Below are 23,933 nucleotides of genomic sequence, written 5' to 3'. Positions count from 1 at the left end.
TGGCTTCTTTGTCTTTGGATATAGGGTATCTTTTTTAGTAGTTTCCAGCATTTGTTGTTGTTGTTGTTGACAGTTGTTCAACAGTTAGTTGTGATTTTGGTGTTTTTGTAAGAAGGGGTGAGCTCATGTCCTTCTACTCTGCCATCTTGCCAGCAAGTCTCTGGCCATGGCTTATCTATTTTATACATAGTAGTTTATATCTGTTAACCTCATACCCCTAATTTGTTCCTCCCCCTTCCCTCTCCCCTTTGATAACCACTAGTTTGCTTTCTATATCTGTGAGTCTGTTTCTGTTTTGCATATATATTCATTTGTATTATTTTTTAGATTCCACATGTAAGTGATATCATACAGTATTTGTCTTTCTCTGTCTGACTTATTTCACTAAACATAATATTCTCTAGGTACACTCATGTTGCTGCCAGTGGCAGAATTTCATTCTTTTTATGACTGAGTAGTATACCATTGTATATATATACCACATATACTTTACCCATTCTTCTGTTGATGGGCATTTGGGTTGCTTCTATATCTTGGCTACTGTAAATAATGCTGCTGTGAACATTGGGAGGCATGCATCTTTTCAGATTAGTGTTTTTGTTTTTTCCAGATATATTTCCAGAAGTGGAATTTCTGGATTATATGAAAATTCTATTTTCAGTTTTTTTTGATGAACCTTCATACTATTTTCCATAGTGGCTTCACCAGTTTACATTCCCACCAACAGTGTACAAGGGTTCCCTTTTCTCCACACTCTCTCTAACAGTTGTCATTTGTAGACTTTTTGATGATAACCATTCTGACAGGTGTGAAGTGATATCTCATTGTTGTTTTGATTTGCATTTCTCTAATTAGTGATGTTGAGCATCTTTTCATGTGTCTGTTGGCCATCTTTATATTTTCTTTGGAAAAATGTCTATTTAGGTCTTCTGCCCAATTTCTTTTATTGAGTTGTTTGGGTCTTTTTTTATGTTGAGTAATATGAGATGTTTATATACCAAATGTATGTTTACTCTTAACCTCTGGTGATCATAAGAGTTATGTTTTTCATACTAGAATCTTTGACAGCCCCACAGCCCTGAAGGGACTCCTATTCCTCAGTTGTTTAAAGTTCTCCATCAACTAATTTTAATTTCATCTGTGCTCATTTCTCACAAGACTCTGGTCTGAAAAATGATTTTAACCAAATTTAGTAATTTCTGATTTTCCTATCCCAAGAATTCTCTCTATTCCATCTGATAATTTGACTAAATTTTGTTGTGTATACATATCCAGAATTCTCCAGATTATCCACTGTATATAATCTTTCATTCTTTTTTTTTTTTTTAAAATATTTATTTATTTATTTATTTATGGCTGTGTTGGGTCTTCGTTTCTGTGCGAGGGCTTTCTCTAGTTGTGGCAAGCGGGGGCCACTCTTCATCGCGGTGCGCGGGCCTCTCACTATCGTGGCCTCTCTTGTTGCGGAGCACAGGCTCCAGGTGCACAGGCTGAGTAATTGTGGCTCACGGGCCTAGTTGCTCCGTGGCATGTGGGATCCTCCCAGACCAGGGCTCGAACCCGTGTCCCCTGCATTGGCAGGTGGATTCTCAACCACTGCGCCACCAGGGAAGCCCTAATCTTTCATTCTTTTATGTCCATGTGAAAGGGTAATACAACATACCAGAGTTAACTCCATCCATCTCCAATTTGCCACCAGAATATTGGATTATTTTTTCCTCAACAACATTTTTGACCATATTTACCATGTATAATGAAATATAAGTATATGACACAGAAAAAGTAGAAGTTATATCTCTGATGTCACAGATTATAAACTAGTTGGTAACATATAAAGCAATTATGAAAATCTAGCTTATCTTATTTATATATATTCTTATAAATATAGAAGTTATATTCCTTTCATTAAAAAAACAATGATTTTTAAATTGCAAAATAGTACATTTCTGTGAAAAATTTCAAACACAAAAATATGTGAAAGAGAATTATATATATATAAAATTTTATAAAAATGTGGAAAGTCTGTATACAGAATAGTTTTAATTTGTTCTGGAACTTGATTATATGATGCACATCATAGACACTATTCCATGTCAGTAAACATAGATCAGTGTTATAATTTTTCTTTTTGGCTTAAACAGATTTTTGTTCAGCTTTATTGAGATATAATTGACAAATAAAAATATAAGATATTAGATGTATAGTGTGATGATTTGATATATGTATACATTGTGAAAGGATTCCCACAATTGAGTTAATTAAATTCCATCGCCTCACATATTTACCTTTTTTTTTTTTTTTTTCTTGGTGAGAACATTTACAAATGTTGAATTATATAGTTGGGCTATTGACTATAGTCACCATGTTAGACATTAGACCCGAAAACTTTACTAATCTTATAACTGAAACTTTGCACCCTTTTACTAACCTCTCTCTGTTTCCCCTACTCCTCAGCCCTAGCAACCACTTTCTACTCTCTGTTTCTGAGTTTGGCCTTTCTTAGATTCCACATATAAGTGATACCATGCAGTATTTGTCTTTGTCTGTCTAGCTTATTTTATTTAGCATAATGCCCTCCAGGTTCATCTATGTTGTCACAAATGACAGGATTTCCTTCTTTTTAAAAGGCTGAATAATATATAATAATAATATCACACTTTCATTATCCATTCATCCATTGATGAACACTTAGGTTATTTCTGTAACTTGGTTATTGTAAATAATGTTGCAGTGAAAGGGGAGCACAAATATCTATTCAAGATAATGACTTTGTTTTCTTTGGATATATACCCAGAAGTGGGATTGCTGAATCATATGGTAGTTCTATTTTTAATTTCTTGGGGAAACACCATATTGTTTTCCATAGTATGGAAATTTATATTACATGTGTAATAAACATTCATTTACAACATAGTATAGGAATTTACAACTTACATTCCCACCAACAGTGTACAAGGGTTCCCTTTTCTGAACATTCTTGCCAGTATTTATCGCCTATCTTTTTGATAATGGACATCCTAACAGGTGTGAGGTGATATCTCAATGTGTTTTTTTTTAAACATCTTTATTGTAATATAATTAATTGCTTTACAACGTTGTGTTAGTTTCTGCTGTATAACAAAGTGAATCAGCTATACGTATACTTATATTCCCATATCCCCTCCCTCTTGCACATCCCTCCCGCCCTCCCTACCCCACCCCTCTAGGTGGTCACAAAGCACCGAGCTAATCTCCCTGTGCTATGCAGCTGCTTCCCACTAGCTATCTATTTTACATTTGGTAGTGTATATATATCAAAGCAACTCTCTCACTTCATCCCATCTTACACTTCCCCCTCCCCGTGTCCTCAAGTCCATTCTCTATGTCTGTGTCTTTATTCCTGTCCTGCCCCTATGTTCATCAGAACCATATATTTTTTTTTACATTCCATATATATATATGTGATAGCATTCAATATTTGTTTTTCTCTTTCTGACCCACTTCACTCTGTATGACAGACTCTAGGTCCATCCACTTCTACAGTAACCAAGACAATATGGTATGGGCACAAAAACAGAAACATAGATCAATGGAACAGGATAGAAAGCCCAGAGATAAAACCACGCATGTATGGTCACCTTATCTTTGATAAAGGAGGCAAGAACAGACAATGGAGAAAAGACAGCCTCTTCAATAAGTGGTGCTGGGAAAACTGGACGGCTATATGTAAAAGAATGAAATTAGAACACTTCCTAACACCGTACACAAAAATAAGCTCAAAATGGATTAAAGACCTAAATGTAAGGCCAGACACTATAAAACTCTTAGAGGAAAACATAGGCAGAACATTCTATGACATAAGTCACAGCAAGATCCTTTTTGATCCACCTCCTAGAGAAATGGAAATAAAAACAAAAATAAACAAATGGGACCTAATGAAACTTAAAAGCTTTTGCACAGCAAAGGAAACCATAAACAATACAAAAAGACAACCCTCAGAATGGGAGAAAATATTTGCAAATGAAGCAATTGACAAAGGGTTAATCTCCAAAATATACAAGCAGCTCATGCAGCTCAATATCAAAAAAACAAACCACCCCATCCAAAAATGGGCAGAAGACCTAAATAGACATTTCTCCAAAGAAGATATACAGATTGCCAACAAACACATGAAAGGATGCTCAACATCACTAATCATTAGAGAAATGCAAATCAAAACCACAGTGAGGTATTACCTCACACCGGTCAGAATGACTATCATCAAAAAATCTACCAACAATAAATGCTGGAGAGGGTGTGGAGAAAAGGGAACCCTCTTGCACTGTTGGTGGGAATGTAAATTGATACAGACGCTATGGAGAACAGTATGGAGGTTCCTTAAAAAACGAAAAATAGAACTACCATACAACCCAGCAATCCCACTACTGGGCATATACCCTGAGAAAACCATAATTCAAAAAGAGACATGTACTTCAATGTGGTTTTGATTTTCATTTCTCGATCATTAGTGATGTTAATCACCTTTTCATGTACATGTTTACATTTGTATATCTTCTTTGGAAAAATGTCTATTCAGGTCCTTTGCCTATTTTTAAATTGAATTTTTGGGGGACTTTTTTGCTATTGAGTTGTATGAGTTCCTTATATATTTTGGACATTAACCCCTTATCAGGTATGTGGTTTGCAAATATTTTCTCCCATTCTGTAGGTTTCCTTTTAATTTTAATGATTTTTGTTTTCTGTGCAGAAGCTTTTTAGTTTGATGTAGTCCCCTTGTTTAATTTGTTTTTGTTGTCTTTGCTTTTGATGTCAAATCCAAATTAGAGTAATTCCTCCTGAGCAAGGACCTGGCATGATCTATATGTATTTGGCCAAGTTTATATTGTTAGTAGAACTGGAACTCAAACTTCAAATGTTATGCTCTTTTCTCCTTCTCACCATGCCTCCACTTAACCCTTTATTAATTCATCCATTATTTAGCAAGCTTTTATTGATTATTACTATTGTTATATAATGTGCCAGGTAGTGGAGATAGAAACGGTAAAGAAAATAGGCTCTCCCCTTGAGGAGCTGTCACATTAGTGAGAATGATACACAAACAAAAAGTATAACTTGGTCTGTAAAGTACAATAATAGGTATATGCACAGAAGCTTCATGGAGGCTTAGAATGAGGAAAAAAGACTTTCTTCTTGCCCACCAACTTTCCTTTATTTTGACGATGAGTTTGTGAAAACGCACACAGTGCTGAGGGGAATTGAGAGCTTTGTCAGGTACCAGAAATGAAGGTGATGTTATTTTAGTTATTTTAGTCAGTGGAAAATAGTGAAATAGTTTACCTTCCAATTAAACAAAATGATTTATTTATAATCAATGCCAGACCTTGCAGTTGATTTGATAAATATTTATTGAGTGCTTACTGTGTTCCAGGAACTGTTCTTGGTGCTTGGGACACATCAGTGACCCAAAGATCCCTGATCTTCTGGAACTTACAGTCAAGTGGAAAGGGACAGATAATGAATATAAACAAACAAACAAATGATATAGCATTTTTTAAGGTGATAAGGACTATCAAAAAAGAAAAGAAAAGGTAGAACAGATAAGGGGGACAAGTGCTGGAGGTGGCTTGCACTTGTTAATAGGATCATGAAAAGATAACACTTGAACAAAATCTTGAAGGAGGTGAGAGAGTTGGCTAAGCAGGATATCGAAGGGAAAATTATTCCAGGCACAGGGATCATCCAGGGAAAAGCCCTTAGGTAGGAATATGACTGGATGTGTTAGAGGAACAGCAATGCTGCCAAAATGGTTAGAGTGGAACAAATGAAAGGAAGGGTAGTTTGAGAGTATCCCAAAACAATAACAAGGAGCCAGAGAGTCTAACGCCTTTCAGGCTATTTTAAGGACTTTGGCTTTTATTCTGCGTTAAATCGGGAGCTAATGCAGGGTTGAGGAAACATATGACCTGAAGGAAGACCAAGTAAAAGGCTACTGAAGTACTTCAGGCAACAGATTATGGTACCTTAGACTCAGGAAGCAATGGTAGTGATGAGAAATGGCCAGATCCTGGATGTATTATGAAGGTGGAACCAGTAGGACTTTATTGGTTCAAAGTTTATCCCATCTTTCCTGTTATTTTTTTTTAAGTTCATTGTAAATAGTCCAGGGTTCATTAGATATTTTACAACTCCCTGCATAGACATAACTCAATATTCCTAGACAAGTATTTAGTTTTGCCAGGTATTATTTCTCTGCTAAAGTAAAATTGTGACTTACTGAAGTTGATCACTATTGGGAAAGGAGAGCTGTCTTTCCGCCTCTTCACATTTTCACAGAGAAGGGGGACTCTATTGCCCATGCCCATAGAGGGAAGGATAGGAATGAGAACTTCTGCTTCCTTTCCACCTTCCTGGACTGGATCTTCCCACCAGGAGAGGAATAGCAAATCTGATTGTTCAGACACCGGCATTTGTTGGGCCAGGTTATAAGTAAGTGGTGCTACTATCCCTCCAAAGCTAGAAACAGGTTCCACTGTGTTTTCAACTGCCCATCTCATGGAGCAGTAAGGAAAGAGCTGGCAATTGCTAGGTGATCTGAGCCTTGTGCAAGTCTATTAGACAGAAGCTGGGAGGTGAAGAGAAATGGCGAGATTTAGGCATCAAATCCCACCATGAAGACAAAGCCTCTTCCATATTGTAAATTTTAAGAAACAACCTGGATGAATTATTTTTCTTCATTGTTTTTCCCCCTTGATTATAAGGCACAGACCATGAGCCATAATATTCTATTGGAACAAGGGCAATGAGTGAAGAGATTTGGCCTCATTATCCAATAAATGTTTTGACCAAAAGAGAAGAACAAAAAGTAGATATGTCATGAATGATAGAGTTCTGATATCAGATTTGCCAACAAACTCTGCTCTAAGATGGAACTGTTCTCATATCAAAACAGTCAGAGGTGGTCTGTTCAGTTGATTGCTCATTACATTCCACCTTAATTAAGTTAAAAACACAGCTGAGTAATTAGAGAGTATGTGTCTTTCTATTGGTTATTTGCTTGCATTTGGTTTGTGACTAAATTAATAACAATAACTTTTTAATGTATTTATTCAGATATATAGCTTTTATTTTTGTTTAGTGTTTTTTGTTTGTTTCTGCTGGTTGACATTCTACTCATCTGATAATGCCCCTTCAGAGATTAAAACCCTTCAGTGGCTCCTCATATGCTTTTTAGAATAAAATTAAAACTTCTTAATTTAGGCACTCTTAGCTCTTCATGATTACATTCCTGCATATCTCCCTCACATCCAGCTACAAAGATATTTAAAAGCCAGCTCAAACAACACCATATGCCTCAGAAGTAATATTTTCCCATGTCCTTCCTCCTACTTACTTGCTCCATTTTTTTCCCCACATTTTCCTTACCTAGGGCTCCATGTCTTTGGGTCTGTAATTGGACATGGTCTCTATTTGTGGCCCGCCCATTATTTTTTAGAAACTAGTTTAGACTCCCTTCTCTGGCTTATAAGCCTTGCTTCTTTGCTTGATCTTGAGTATATGACTTGTGGCTTTTTCTCGTTTTCAGGATTTCCGACAATTCTCTCCACAGTGAAACCCCTCAGTGCCTACCTCATATCTCTCCCTGCCTCCCTGAAAGAAGAGATGCTTGGTAAGCATGGAATTTAAAAAGTGAGCTCTTTCGCAGACCTACTAGAGAATGGACTTGAGGATAGAGAGAGGGGGAAGGGTAAGCTGGGACAAAGTGAGAGAGTGACATGGACATATATACACTACCAACTGTAAAATAGATAGCTAGTGGGAAGCAGCCGCATAGCACAGGGAGATCAGCTTGGTGCTTTGTGACCACCTAGAGGAGTGGGATAGGGAGGGTGAGAGGGAGGGAGGGAAACGCAAGAGGAAAGAGATATGGGGACATATGTATATGTATAACTGATTCACTTTGTTATAAAGCAGAAACTAACACACCATTGTAAAGCAATTATACTCCAATACAGATATGAAAAAAATTATTTTTAAAAAAGTGAGCTCTTTGGAAGATCTTAATGGCTGGAACCATCACCCTATGCACTATATATAGGAAGACCTACCAAAAAGAATGGATATTTGGGTCCTTTGGCCAGGCCATTTCTTTTCTGGACAAAGCTGCATATACACAGAATAAAACCTTACTCACTAGCCCCCTTTTACTAACATCCCTGCTGACCAACACCTGGATGTTAGCACCTTTATTTTTCACAACAGAAATAGAATACAACTGATGGAGACCACAATGTAAATATGATAACACAGATCCTCTCCTGAGGTTAGACACTGGTTACTTAAATTGTAATACATAATATGGGTTTCTTAAAAAGGTCCTCAATCATCCATATATGGATTATCTTGCAGATAGCCCCTTTTTTGTTGTTAATTTTATATTAAAGGAATAACCCTACAGCAAGCTATAGGGATTCTTATTGTCTTCTTAGCTTTCCACTACTCAGACACGCTAAAACGCTTCTTAGATCAATATCATAATTGTGATTGTGTAGTATTACAGCTAGACCGAGTGAGAATGAGCATACAATTATTTAATATTAAAGCCAGGGTAAAAAGAGTAGTAGCTTTGTGGGAAATACTCAGTGATCAAACTAGCTGTTGCTGCTTTAGATAGTTTTGTGGCTTTAAATAAAACTGCCAACATTTGTTCTCAGCTTGCTCTCTCCAACAGCTCCTGCCTTGGCTCCATCCCATGATTGTTGAAAAGGGGCTTCATAAATAAGTGTTGTGTAATGGCACTGGTATGTGTTTTGGGACTCTAGGATATTATTTCTTAACCTCTCATCATATTTCATTATGGACTTTGATTTTTAGAAAAGCAGTGACCCCAGTGAAGTAGCTCCCCAAAGCAGCTCTGATTATTCCAGACTTGGCAAAGCTCAGGGCAAGATCTCAGTGTGAGAACGCAGAGGTGAGCTCACAGAATGGGTGAGCAGGTGTCTCTGGAGCTGGTGTGGGGTAACAATGGAGATGTGGATTAAAGCCTGTGGCTGGAGTTGAGCGGCCAACACGGGGAGGAATAGCTCACTTCTAGAAAAGTAGAAGCAGTAAATAGGCACACAACTTTTTCCAGCAGCGCTGACTTTCTGGAGCTTATGAAATCACGCTGAATGAAAAACAAAATAATGTCTATAAAAGTACCAAAAACACAAAGGAGCCAAACTAACTTTCCAGTTACAAACAGGTCAATTTGAGCCAGCTGGCTTTGACCTCAAGTAGTTCCCTGTAGCTCTAATTAACTGCTTCTCTTTCCCAACTCTTAAAGAGATATAATAGTATTTCTAAAAAACGCAAGACAAGGAAGAAAAGAAAACTTTAAAATGCAGTTCACTAAATACTTGTTTATGAATTTTGTCCCCAAACTTCAATCTAAGGACAAGACCAAGAGGCTGACTTCATTTCTTCATCTCACTCCTCCCAGGTTAATAGCTCATATTTTTGGAGAGTGAGGATGGGATCTGGGGCAAGAAGTTTATATTTTTAGTTGCCTTCTTCTATCGATATCCTCCCTGCAAAGTGATTGGGAAAAATCAACAAAATATTATTTAACCTTAGAACTATGTTTAGGCTTAGTATAGTGTTATCTGAATATGCCAGCAAAACTAAGTAAAGGCCAAATGCTTACCAGCCTCATTCAACACAGCAACACATTACTAGGCTCTCTTTTCCTGGCTAAGACTTCACCCAGCATCTAACACGTTGCCTTTGGCACACAGCTGGGGAGACTGTGAAATCTGAGCATAATTGACTCTCAGTCTGTGAGTCTCATTTTCTTGGCTCTGTCCCATAGGCACCCCACTCTCATCTACTGCCCCTCCACCACTCTACTAAACTTACCACCATCTCTCTACATATTAGAGTTTCTGTAAATTCACACTTTCCATCTTAACAGCCAGAACATACAAATACTTTCCAATTGACACCAATCTTAGAAAGACTTTTTTTTTTTTTAAAGAACTGGATGGAAGGAGTAAAAGTTGCAAAGACTGAAGCTTAAGACATTTAAAACTTAAATGGGATAAAGATCAATTTCCTTCCTGACCGTATAACTCTCACTACCATAGTTAGTGGCTGCCTTTTTTTAATATACCTTATTTGCACATTTCTGGGGCTTATGTAGTATTTGAAATTACCAGGAGCTGGTTTTTGGGTTGGGACAATGTCTAACTTGGTGTGAAATACTTGGATATGTGAAGCGGTATCAGGGATTTCTTGGAGAACTCCATAGCAAAAACCAAGATTAAACACTTTTTTTTCATTGGCTTCCCATGTCCAGTTGTAGGTAGATCAAACGCTTGCTAATGGGACATTTTCATCAAAGATAGCTATGGAATCTTGGATCTGGACTATATTTAGGGCTGGCTCAAATATGTTTTGAGGTCTTGTATTTTGGCTCAAGCTCCTACTCCAAAACCTGAAGAAATGCACCCTATGGGTGTAGCCTACCAGGAAACATTGAATGGTGTTGTAGAAAGAGATCGATTTGAAGGAAAACAAAAAAAATCAGCTGAAACCATGAGATATGCAGTAAACAGAAGCCACAATGTCTCAAAGTGTCTGTGAATTCCCCAGTTGCCGAATGAACCATAGGTAACGTTATCTCTCCCCTCAACTACCATCACTAGAGGATAAATTCTCATATATTGGGATCAATTAGATCATTGGTTTATGCTTGCTCTCATACATCATCCCTTTTGATAGAATTCTTCTGCTGTGAGGATTCCTATTAGAATTTCTGATGATGCAAGCTTTACTGTATATTTATCTTTCTTAGAGCTCCACCCATGGATGAATCCAGTACTTTGCCCCAAGCAGTGTACATTCTCTATTATGAGGGTAAACAACTCTTCCTGAACACCTCAACCTCACCAATGAGATTTCCCTTTTCCTCTAGTTTTTAGCAATTTCCATTCTCTGTTCTTTTTTGCTCGTTGCCTACCTCCAAAGCAGACTTCATATCATCTTTAGATCCTGTCCCATAAAGACAGTTTTCCAAGAGACATTGCTTTTGCCTCCAGACCTCTGATTTAACTGGCTCGTATCTTCTTTTCTCTCTCCTCAGTTGACATTTGGAGATGTTATTTGACCAACTCAGTGTATTCATGGTTCTGGAGGTATAAATTTGGCCAACTCTATGCTAAAGATTTCCAAATCTATTTTCTAAGCCAGAGCTTTCCCTGAACTCCAGGTTCATGTTATATTTGGTATAGTAGATGCCATCACTGCCTCACTCATCCCTTTGGCATTTATCTTCTATATGCTGAAGGCTAATTCCAGCAAACTTTCTGACTGCAAGAGAATGTTCATCCTATGCTTGTGGAATGCAAGAATATCTGGAAGAGTTAATGACTCTAGAAAGAGCTCTCAAAGAATGCTGGTGGAGATTTAATGGATAACAACCCCAGCTCCTAAACCCTAGGTTGTGATAACTCTAAGTTATGTTTTACACCAACTTGTAGAGTTTTACCAATGGTGTTAAACTTCAAATTTCCCCACCTACAGTGGTTGTAACTGCCTGGAAAAAGCACATTTTATAGGCTTCCTTCTATTCCCTACCTCTCTTTTCCCCTAACCTATTGGTGTTTTCCAGGACCACTTCCAAAATACACTACTTGCCTTTGAATTCTTGTCTCAGAATCTATTTATGAGCTTAGTGAAAGTAAGGCGCCTAGCAAACTATCAATACATGACTTTTTTACCTGGCTATTTCTCTGACAGTTATCTCAAGAATAATTCATCCAAAATAATTTTATCATCTTCTTCCAATCTGCTCGTTCTCTTCTGTGCTCAATTCTCTACTCATCAAGACTCTTAAGCCCCAATTCTCTCAAAGCCAATTTGTCCCAAATCCTGTCAATTCTACCTTGAGAATATTTTTCAAATCTGTCCCTTTCTCTTCATCCCTGCCACAGCTGTTCCATGTCAGGTTCTTATCATCTCTTATCCGTGCTGTTGTATAATCAGTTAGCTAGTCTCCCTGCCTCCAGTTTCATTTTTGGAAATGAAGCAGAGGACAATTGAGAATGATTTCTAGGCATTCGGCAATTGTGAGAAGGTCAATACAGAATAGGGAGAAGCCTTAGATGGAAAACTGTTGAAATTATTTTCCTATATTTTTAGTTTGAAGAGTCTGTAAGTCACAGAAATGGAAATGGCCAATAGTTCAGTGGATAATGGACCAGGAGATCATGGAAGTGGACTTGTTTAGGAAATACACATATATATTTGAAATGGTACAAATGTAGGATATTATCCAGGAAGAGCATACAGAATGAAAAAAGAAAAGAGCTAAAGGCAGAATTAGAGGAATACTAACTTTTAAGGGTAAAGAAAAGAATAGGATCTTGCAAAGGAAACTAAGAGAGGACAATATGAAAGACATTAGGGAAACCATGATAAGGGAGGGAAAGCAAGATGCTATGAAAGCCAGAAGAAGGAGCTACAAAATTTAACTCAGTGTGAATTTCTCAGTGACACTGTCCCTAACCATCCTATTTAAAAATAGTATTCCTCTCTCCACTGTCAAGAATTCCACATGCCTCTTCTTTGTTTTATTTTTTTCCAAAGTACTTTTTATCATCAAAATTTCTAAATATTTGTATTTATTCATTTTAAAACATCTTCATTGAGCTATAATTGATATACAAGAAACTGTACTTATTTAATGCATACCATTTGGTGAATTTGGAAATATACATACAAATGAGAAACCATCACCACAATCAAAGTAATAGTCATATTTGTCACCTCCAAAATTTCCATGCCCTTTTGTTTTTTGTATTTAGTATTTGTATCTGTTTTTTAGTATTCAGTGCAGAAGTCTTTTATCTCCTTGGTTAGGTTTATTCCTAAGTATTTTATCCTTTTTGATGCTATCATACATAAGATTGTTTTCTTATTTCCTTTTCTGATAGTTCATTGTTAGTGTGTAGAAATACAACTGATTTCTGTATTGATTTTGTATCCTGCAACTGAATTTATTACTTCTAACAGGTTTGTGTGTGTGTGTGTGTGTGTGTGTGTAATCTTTAGTATTTTCTAGGTATAAGATCATGTTGCCTGTAGAGATAATTTTATTTATTTATTTTCAATTTGGATGTCTTTTATTCCTTGTACCTGCCTAACTGCTCTCTGGCTAGGACTTCCTGGATATTAAATAGAAGTTGCAAGAGTGAGCATCATTCCCTTGTTTCTGATCTTATAGGAAAAGCTTTCAGTTTTTCACCACTGAGGAAGCTCAGTCCCAGGAACTGCCAGGAGCCTGTTCCCACAGGAGTTGGTGGGCACAGGGTGGGCAGGAGCTTGGGTTTGTGGGAGCCTGGGGCCTCAGGAAAATTGATGTTTCTGGGAGAGGACAAGCACTAGAAATTGCTATACTTGTCATTTTGCTGACATCACTTCAACAATATATCTTGAAGGTAGGTAGCATATATCCTTTAACCTTGTTTTTCTTCGGGAAGAGTATTTTGGATAGCTTCTTTGCTTTCTCATATGAATTTTAAAATCAGCTTATCAAATTTTTGCAAATTTTGATTGTGATTGCATTGGATATATATATCAATTAAAGGATAATGGACAATTTATTTACATGATTTATCTCTCCATTTATTTAGATCTTCTTTAATTTCTCTCAGCAATGTTTTCTTTGTTTTCTATATAAAGATCTTATATATCTTTTGTTAAATTTATTTCTTAGTATTTTTTGATGCTATTATAAATGGAATTTTTATTATATTATATTGTTTATTACTGCTATAGAAAAATACAGTTGGTTTTTGTAAATTAATCTTGTATCTTGTAATCTTGCTTAATTTACTTATGTATTCTTGTAGTTGTTTTGTAAATTCTTTAGGATTTTCTATGTAAACAAGCATGTCATCTGTAAATGGAAATAGTTGTACTTTTTCATTTCTGATATTTATGCCTTTCTTTCTTTTTTACTTTTTCTTTTTCTTTTTTCCACCTTATTGCAATAGCTGGGATTTCCAGTATCATGTTGAATAGAAGTTGTGAGATTGAGTGTCCTAAATTTTTTTCTCAACCTTAGGGTTAAAGTGTTCATAGTTCACCATTAAGTATGATGTCAGCTGTAGGTTTTAGAAGATACTCTTCATTACCATAAGGAATTTGACTTCTGTTTATAGTTTGCTGAGATGTCTTTGTTTTGCTTCTCAAATCATGAATGGATATTGAATTATTTCAAGTGCTTTTTCTGCATCCTTTGAAAAATAATATCTTTTTAATTCTATTAATATGAATTACACTAATTGATTTTCAAACCTTGCATTTCTGGGATAATACCACTTGGTAATTCATGGTAAATATCATTTTTTATATTGCCAAATTTAATTTGCTATTACTGTAGTACTTTTACATCTATACTCCTTAGAGCAGTTTATAACTTTGTAAAAACATTGTCAACTTTTGGTATTAGGGTTATGCTGGCTTTATAAAACAAGTTGGAGTGTTTCTTCTTCTGTATTGTGAAAGAGTTTTTGTAAGATTGGTGTTATTTGTTCCTTAAATATAGAATTTACCAATGAAATAATTGGGCCTGGAGTTTTCTTTGTGGGAAGGTTTTTGATAATTCACTTTCTTTAATAGATAAAATGCTATTCTAATTTCCTACTTCTTGTGTCAGTCTTGGTATGTTGATTTTTTTCAAGGAATCTGTCCATTTTATCTAAATTATTATATTTGTTTGCACAAGTTGTTGATAATATTCTCTTATTATATTCTCAATGTGGATAGAATTTATAGTGATAGTCTCTCTTTTAGTCCTCATATTGGTAATTTTGGTTTGTTCTTAAATTTTTTTTCTTGATAGTCTAGCTAGGGAGGTTCAATCTTATTGATCATGTTAACGAACCAAATTTTGTCTTTGTCAATTTTCATGTTACTTGTTTTCTATTCTGTTGATTTCTGCTCTTTACTCCACTTTCTTATTTTGTTTAACTTTACTTTTTATTAGAAAAAAAGTGGGAAGTTGACCATTGATCACTGAATGGAAGCTTAGATCATTGGTTTATACTTTTCTTCTTTTTTAATAAAACATTTAAAAATAAATTACCCATTAAGCACTGTTTTAACTACATCCCACAAATTTTGATATATTTTCCATTATTCTGTTTGAACTATTTTCTGTTTTCCTTTGTGATTCTGTTTTTGACCCATAGACTACTTAGAAATGTGTTGTTTATTTCCAAATATTTGGTATTTCACTAGATATCTTATTGTTAATTGATTTCTAATTAAATACTATTGTGGCCAGAGAATATATTCTATATTATTTAAATCCTTTTATTTAAACTTATTTTAGATCACAGCATAAGATCTGTCTTGGTGAATATACTATGTGCATTAAATAGGATATATTCTTTGCAGTTGTTGGGAGTAGGTTTTTTTTTTTTTTTTTTACAAATATCAATTAGGTCAAGATGATCAGTAATGTTCAGGTCATCTATATCTTTATTAATTATTTGTCTATTAATCTATAAATTGTTGAAAGGGGGGTGTTAATATTGTTAACTATGATTTTGAAATTGTCTATTTTTCCCTTCAACTCTGTGGATTTTTTTCATGTATTTTGGAACCCTATCATTAGCTGTGTACACATTTATGAGTGCTATGTGGTTGAATTCACCCTTTTATCATTATAAAATGTTTATGACAATACTTTTTATCTTGATGTATATTTTTAGCTGATATTCACTCCAGCCTACTCATGCTTACTATTTGCGTGGTCTATTTTTTTCCATCTATTTCGTTGCTTAGAGTTTCCATCTCTCTGCTGAACGTTACCCATCTGTTATTGCATGTTGCCTATTTTTTCCATTAGAGCCCTTAACGTATTTTTAAATTTCCTGTTTGATAATTCCAACATCTGTGTCATATCTAAGTGTGATTCTGATGATTGCTTTGTCTCATCAGACTGTTCTTGCATTCTGGCTTTGTAAAATGTTTATTGAAAGCTGGCCAGGTTGTTTTGGGTAATAATAACTAAGGTAAATAGGCCTTCAGTGTGAGGATTTATGGTAACCTGTCTAGCAGTTGGGGTGTTTAATGTTTTCTGTAGATGTAGGTGTCATAGGCTTCAGATTCCTCTAGTGTCCTTGTATTTGTCTCCCCTCTTCATTTTGAGCTTCTCTAAGTACTCCTCAGCAGGAGTGTACGTTTTGCAGCTCTTTCACCTGTAACCCACTGTTTTGTCCTAGAGCCCTGCTGATGTGGTGGTAAGGTATGGGGGAGGGAGAGAGTTCCATAATCATCTAAGTAAATCTCAGTGTTTTAGTAAGACTATGTCTTTGGGCTGTGATCTTCACAAGTGTTTATCCAGTGATATAACTCCCCCAATCCCACTCCCGTTCCTTTTCCTTGGGTATAGTGTTCCCAATCTATTTCCTTGTATCCCTGAAATCTGTTGACTGCTTTTGGTGATGGTGGTGGTGTTACGTCAGATAGGAAGTCTAGACGTGGTTGGAATGGGGGAAATGGTCTTCTCTTGAGATTGGCTCTGGCAAAGATATTTTTCCTGGAGAGTAGGCCTTTGTTATAAAGTATGCCATGGGTATATTGCACAATGATTATTTCCACCCCTCTACCCCTGCCAGAGCCAGGAGGGGTTCTTTCTTGGATCACTGTGAGAACATGGTGGAGTTCCTGGAGATAAAACCCATGAAAACGTGCAGCCTTAAGGAGCTTCCAAGATGCAGCCTAGTCCACATTTGGCTTCCAGCAATTTGTCAAAATTCCTAGTTGAGAGTTCCTACCAGTTTATGGCTTCAGCAGCTTCTGCTCCATGTAATCAGATCTTGTCTGTGTCTCTCTGGATTTGCCTATCTCTCTAGATTTTGGGGTGCTGGTTTGCCCTGCAACTTCATTTCTTTAAAGGACACAAGAATAGTCGTTGATATTCAGTTTTTCAAGCTTTTTCTTTTTGAAAGTTTGAGACTAATGGCTTCCAAGCTCTTTACAGACCAGAGCTAAATGGGAGTCCTAGGTTCATCTGTTTACTTTCATCTTATCAATATTTTTATATTTGCAATGCATCTCTTACCCATAGCATATAGCTGGGTCTTGATTTTTTATTCTGACAATCTCTGCCTTTTAACTGTTGATATAGTTGTATTTAGGTCTACTATTTTACTATTTGTGTTTTGCTTCCTCCTCATTTTTGTTCTTCCTTTCCTTCTTTTCTACCTGCTTTCAACTTACTTGACTAGTTTTTTAGAATTCCATTTTACTTGTCTTTTCCATTTTACTGTTGCCTTTTTAGTTGTACCATATGTATTAATTTTTATTGATTGTGCTAAGGATTTTAGTACACATTCTTAAATTTATTTATTTGTATTAATGTTGTACTACTTCACATTAGATGTGAAAATTTTGCAACAGTATAACTTCACTTACTCCTTCCCAAATCCCTTATGCTAAAGTTGTTACATATTTTCCACTGAAATACTTTATAAATGCCAAAAGAAAATGTTGTAATTTTTGTTTTAACAGTGCTAGGTAGTTTACAGAAATTAAAAGCAAAAATAAGCTTTTACCTTTATCTAGATGTTTGCTGTATCTGATGTTCTTCTTTCTCTCCTGAACATCCAAGTTTTTGATATTATTTCCCTTCAGCCTCTAAAACATCCCTTAGCATTTCTTGCACTGCAGGTCTACTGGCAATGAACAATCTCAGTTTTATTTTATCTGAAAATATCTTTATTTCACCTTTATTCAGTATTTTTACTGGTTATAGAATTTTTGGATAAGTATCTTTTCCAGCATTTAAAAAATGTTGTTCTACTGTCTTCAATTTTACATAGTTTTGATGAGGAACTAGCTATCATTTCCCCTTATATGTAATATGTCATTTTATTCTTGCTGCTTTCAAGATTTTCACTTTATCTTTGATTTTCATCAGTTTAACATTGTCAGGTTTTATTTGTATTTATTTTGCTTGGAGTTGTTGAGCTTCTTGCATCTGTAAATGTATGTCTTCCATCAAATTGGGAACATTATCAGTCATTATTTTTCTACATTTTTCTACCCCATTCTCTTTCTCTTTTGCTTCTTGGACTATCGTTATATGTATGTTGTCTCACAGGAGGCTGAGGCATGTTTTATTTTTTTTGAATTCTCTTTTCTCTGTCCTTTAAATTTTATAATTTCTTCTGATCTGTCTTCAATTCACTGACTCCTTAGGCAGCTCCATTTTGCTTTTAAGTTCATCCAGTGAATTTTTAAAATTTCAGACACTGTGTTTTTCAGTTATAAAATTTCCATTTGAATATTTTTATAATTTCTATTTCCCTACTGAGATCTTTTCATTCTATCCTTTTTATTTATTGCAAGTATATTTTCCTGTACATCCTTGCACACAGTTTTAATAACGCCTATAAAATAATTTTATGCTAATTTGAACTTATGGGTCACCTCTGGGTCATTCTCAATCAATTATCTTTTATCTTGAGAATGGCTCACATTTTTCTGGTTCTTCACATATAATTCTGGATTGTATCTTGAACATTATAAATATTATGTTTTGGAGACTCTGAAATATGTTATATTTCTCTTAAAAGTTGTGTTTTAAATTTTGGTTTATCATGAAGAGCTGGACTCAAATTTTTTAATTCTGCATTTTGACTGGTATTTTAAGTTTCAGTCTGGTTCTTCAATAAGCTGAGTTGTTTGGAGTCTGCTCTGCACATGCCTCCTTCAGGGTTAGAGTGGTTGACAGAGTTTATAACACTAAATTTTGGGCTCCCTCTTTCTGGTTCTCTACTTTATGGGATACCACCCTCACTTTCTAATGGCTTTGGTGCAGCAATATCTCTACTCTAGTTGTTCACCCAAGAAAGACTGTGAGTTTTCTGTCAGTTCTAGCTGCTCAGCTAGGTGTCAACCATGGCCCAAACTAAGGCTGAGAGCCATAAAACTGGCTAATTCAATCCTGAAATCTCCTTCTTCCAGATATCTACTCCTATCCAGAATCTGCCCGCTATTCACTCTCAAGTGCTTTCAGTTCCTTGTACTTTTCTGTACTTGTCCTGAGTCTATAACTCTTATCTGTGGAGGTTGGATAAGGAAGTGGAATCTTAATAGCTCTTTTAAAGTTCTCTTTGGCTAGTTCTGACACCTCTGTCATTCCTGAGACTATTTCTATTGGCTGATTTTACTTGTGTTTACTGGTGACATTTTTCTGCTTCTTTGCTTTTCAAGAAATGTTTAATTGTTTGTTGGGCATTGGGGATATTTTCTGTCTTCCTTTAAGGCGCTTTGAATTTGGCTCTGTGGGTCTAGATTTGTCCTCACTTTAGCCTTAAAGTAATCTTGCTCTTAAGGTGTGGACATTCTGGGGACATCAACTAATGGCTGAAGTGTTTAGCAATATCTCTCCATTCTGGATGGTTATAGCTTCATCTCCCAGCCTTGTGTGATCTCTGGAATATCCATTTAATTCAGAGATTCCCTGATAGTTAGTTTCTGCCAGGACTTGCAAAATCTCTCCATGTGAAGTTAAGTATTGAACCAAAGCTCCAGAGTACCTCTATGCAGATTTCTGGTATCCCTTTCCTGCATGTCTCCTTCTTCTAATAATCTGCCCTGCAAATTTAATCTGTACTAACAGCACTGAATTCTTTTTTCTGTCCGTTTTCCTGGGACATCTCCTGGAAAGTGATTGTGGGCAGAAAGCGTGTGTGAATTGAGGCTCACATCACTTATTTTCTTTCTTTCAGAGACACAATCCTGCACTGCATGTTTTTCAAAAACTGAAAATTGTTTCATGCATTTTATACAGTTTTGTGGCTATCTATAGTGGAAGAGCTTGTCTGATATCAATTCTTCTGTCACTGCTGGAAGTGGAAGCCCCTGTTTCCACAAAAGCTGAACAGATGCAAATTATCAGGTCTTATCTACAAAGACTCTGATTACATATGTTTGTACAGGGACCCAAGAGTCTTCATTTAGTAGCCCTCCCCCTTTCATGGTAATTTTGATGTAGGCAGTTAGAGTGTCGTACTGGGATAAAGTTAGGATAAGGGAAACAATACCATCTGAACTTTATATTTATTGTAATTAAAGTCAGATTGTAGGGCAAATGTCAGCATGGCCATAACTGGAGTAATTCAGATAGAGTCAATAAAACAGGCCAGTGATAGGAGACACACAAGCCCTTTAGAGATTGGCAGGGGTCTGATTAGAATCTGGAACCGCAGAAATAAAAATGCTGTTTGAAATATTAACTGGGAGTAAGTGAAAACAGAAGAGGAGAATCTTCCTGCCAGATGGGGAAGATGCTGGTAGATGCACAGATTAAGGAGGCTTTGTTTTAGCTTTGGCCTCTGGTCACTTACAGTGTAGCCCTTGAGTGCAAACCAAAAGCCAGACAGACATGTATCCCCTCTGATCTCTGGTGCCACATTTCTCAACACAAAAATTTGCAGCCAAGTATTCCCCAGGCACTCCAGGTTCTTCTAAGCAGAGCTGCCATGTTTCCTGGCAGATATTACTGTTTATGTCAACCTGGTCTCAAGAGCTGTCTGAAAGAGTGGAGGGATTTACTACTCAAAGGAGATGAAAGATTGGAAGAGGCCAAAGATTTTAACTCAGAGAGAACCCATTAAAGATATTTTGCCTTGTCGGAGACTGTCTACATGCCAACTCTCCAAAAAGTAACATCTAAAAGCAGAGATGTAGAAAAAAACCCCAAAAAACAAAAACCAGAACGGCAGGTAAGAAGGCATTTTAGCCAAATTCGTTTTCCCCTAAAGTTACAGATCAAAACATGCAGCTATGCTGACTGCCATACAATAATTGATTTTCTTTCCAGCCCTATCCTTACCATTCCTTACTGAGTTAATTTTTCTCAGTAACTGATTTCCTGAATACTTGACTTTGTTGAGACTTCCACCTTCCCTTAAAGTCACCATACCCAACCTTAACTTATGCTTGGAAGACAAAATTGAAAGGCAGACCCTAAATAATCTTTTCTCACACTCTAAAACAGCAAACAAGGTCTACTCTTGCTTATCTATAGCTCCAGAGGTTAATCTCAGGCCTTAGTTCTCAAGTCCCTCTGGTCCATTTCAGGTTTTTTTTTCTTTATTCCCCAAGAGCCATTTTTCTTTACATCATTGTCCCTTAAATTGCTGGTATCAGATAGCAGAAATGCTGTCATTACAGTTCCCGAGTAGCACCCCACCACCAACCCTGCCTTAAAATATTATTCTAGCTGCCAAACCTCACAACAGGGGACAAAATAGAAAAAGGGGGGCAGTGCTGCCATGAAGAATCACAAATGAAAATATCAGCCAGCTTTAAAGCCATCAAATTATCTCCCTAGTTCAAATTGCCAGCCTCTGTCAAGGAGTGACATGGTGTTTCCTGATGTGTTGAAAGCAGCACTGTGATGAAAGGAAGACAGTGCCCTTATCCAGCTAAAATTCTGAACTGGATACCCCATAGGAGTTTTGTATACAGTCTTTGACTCATCACGATAAAGATTGGCTGCTGACAGCTCATCAACTTTGACTTCTGGCCCAAACTCCAACACTCGGATTCCTTTTTTCCTCTCTTCTAAACTCTTTCACCCAACATTTAGAAAGTTTTCTCTGGGTCTGAAGGCAGCCCTGACCCTAAAGCAGTATCAGTCCACTGGCTTACTTGCCAAAATGTGTTGGATATTTTGAGTCCTAATGTTTGTAATGCAGCTAATATTTATTAATCACTCTGCTAGATATTAGAGATACAGAAGTAGAGTTGCTGCCCTCATAGAGAACTTCCAGAAGTATGTTCATAGGGCCACCTACTTTCCCAAACTACTTGGGAAAGTTTGTTAAAAATGCAGATTTCTGGGTCCCAACTAAGACGTATTGAGCGGAAATTTGTAAAGTTAGGTGCAAGAATCTACATTTTTAATGAGTTCCTCAAGTGCTTCTTAAGCACATTGCAGTTTGAGAACCACAAGTAAACATGCAAATATGGAATTAAAATTTATGAAAAATGACCTAAAATAAAATAGAATGACATGGGGAAGGCAAATTTAGATTGAGACACATTGGTTTAAAAGGGCCTAGGAAAGTGACATTTAAACTGAGACTTGCATAAGTAGAATCGTTCAGATGAAGAATGAGGAAAGAAAACATTTTTCAAACATGGGAAAACTTATGCAAAAGTCCTAAAGTGATAATATTGATGTTTTCCTAGCCGTTACACAAGCCTGGTGTCTTTTCTTAAAGGGAATACCAGCATGTGAAGGCATGCATCCCCTAATTTGTGTTTAACTTCTCCTCTCTGCTTTGTCCCTAGCCTAAAAATTTCCCTGCTTAGTACATGAGTTAAATTAGGAAATTTTATCCACTTAAGCTCTATGAAAACAAAACTAATGAAATTGAATTTATAATCTTTTATATAGGTACAAATTCAACAAGAATATTTATTTTTAAATCACCTATAATCTCATTCCTTTTTTTCCTTTCTCAGTAATGAACTTTTTATGTGAGCATGCTGAGTGAAAATAATGATCAAGTACTATATATTATATGGTTTACAGGGACCCATCAATGTTTATATGTCAGTATTGCCAGTAAAATATTTTTAGTTACATGTGAGGGGAAGATTTTATGTAAAAATCTCTGATGATGAATTTCCAGACAAATACATTTCAGGTTGAAATTTTACACAGACTAAACCCTGTAGGGATTTCAGAAATTCTGAGCAAAGTTCAATGAGTTATTGAACTAAATGTTTGTGAAGACAAGTTAGCAAACTGAAAAATAAATCGTGCTCATTCTGATTGATCTTGTGACTCATGAACTACAGATCAGACTATTTGAACCTATAGAGGAAATATTATTCATACTCTTGTGTAGAGGAAGGAGGAATTCTAGCAATTTATAACACATGGGCTTCTGCAGTCATCTGCATTGACAAGGTAGAAGTCATGCTCTTATTATTTGTAAATAGAATACTTCCATACTTAGAAAATGTGGAAGAATCTATACATAAGTTATTATAATTAATAAATGAGTTCAACAAGGTTCTTGGATGCAAAATCAATATAAAAAATCAATCTATATTTCCATGTACTAACAAAAAGCAGTTAGAAAATAACAGTAATATTAAATACTTAAAACATGGACTATATTTAATGAAAGATGTGAAAGACCACAGAAAACTATAACACATCATTGAGAGGAATTAAAGGAGATTTAATGGAAGAATATACCATATTTGTGGATTAGAATCGAATCTTTCATAATTAATGATTGTTTGGCTCTTTAGTCTCAAAAAGCACAACATATCCCAAACAAGAAAATATATCAAAATATATCCATTCCTAGACATATCATACTGATGCAGCAGATCACCAAAGCAAATAGATGATCTTAAAAGAACCAGATAGAAAAACAGATTTCTTACAATGGAATGACAATTAGGCTGACAACTGACTTCCCAAGAGGAACAGTGGAATCCAAGGGACTGTGGAATAATATCTAGAAAATGCTGTAATATAATTATAGGTCAAGAGTTATTTTATTTCCAGTGAACTATCCTTCAAGAATTAGCACATAATAAAGACATTTTCAAATAAAAAATAAGAGCACTTACTGCTGATGAAAGTTTTAAAAGATGTTATTCGTGAAGAAGAAAGATGATCTCAGAAGGAATATCTGAGGTATAAAATGAAACTATGACAAAAGAAATTGCTAAACATGCATAAATATAAGTAAAAATCAAAAAATGTGAAGGACTAAAATTATAATATTAAGAACTAAAAAAAAGAGGATCGATAAACTGTCTAACATAATAGGCAGTGACTAAAGTGTGCTGTGGCTGCTTATGTTGGTCAGAGAGGGGATAAGCATACTAATTAGTTTTCCACTGTTTAATGTGTAATCCAT

The sequence above is a fragment of the Balaenoptera acutorostrata genome, chromosome 1 (assembly GCF_949987535.1).
Source record: "Balaenoptera acutorostrata chromosome 1, mBalAcu1.1, whole genome shotgun sequence".
In the NCBI taxonomy this organism is placed as follows: Eukaryota; Metazoa; Chordata; class Mammalia; order Artiodactyla; family Balaenopteridae; genus Balaenoptera; species Balaenoptera acutorostrata.
Note: the sequence above shows the minus strand (reverse complement) of the source record.